General features: G+C 54.2%; 1 non-coding gene across 1 annotated transcript; it reads right to left on the reverse strand.

Moving 5' to 3' along the window:
• Positions 1-138: 138 nt before the first annotated feature.
• Positions 139-223, reverse strand: Trnal-caa (transfer RNA leucine (anticodon CAA)). Its single transcript has one exon. It is a non-coding gene; the product is annotated as a tRNA-Leu (tRNA).
• Positions 224-485: the final 262 nt, after the last annotated feature.

Consider the following 485-nt stretch of genomic DNA (forward strand, 5'->3'; position numbering starts at 1 on the left):
GTGGGGGGTGGGGGGTAGAGGCTCGCGGCGGGAAAGGACGCGTCGTCTGGCGCGCTACACCGTTGCCATGCCGATTGCCGCTTCGCTCGCGGCTCTCTACAATCGTTCTCATACTCACGCGCGCGCGGAAATTCAAAATGTCAGGAGAGGGATTCGAACCCTCGCCCCCCACAAGTGGGACCTGCACTTGAGGCAGGCGCCTTAACCACTCGACCATCCTGACATCTTGCTTATGTGTGTGTCGCATCACGGTTCTATGACGTGTCGTGACGTGATCCTCGTTAGGTTATGTTATCACCCTTGACTTACGCATTTCCTCGTCGTGACGTGTCCATACGTGTCACGCTTGGGTTGTTTTACCACCCTTACGCCCTTCGATCGATCCTCGATATTTTTTAGGGGTGGGTTAGCAACCCTTGTTTAATCCTCGATTTTTAGGGGTGGGTTAGCAACCCTTGTTTAATCCTCGATTTTTTAGGGGTGGG

This window comes from Frankliniella occidentalis, unplaced genomic scaffold (assembly GCF_000697945.3).
Source record: "Frankliniella occidentalis isolate FOCC.00 unplaced genomic scaffold, Focc_3.1 Scaffold206, whole genome shotgun sequence".
Lineage (NCBI taxonomy): Eukaryota > Metazoa > Arthropoda > Insecta > Thysanoptera > Thripidae > Frankliniella > Frankliniella occidentalis.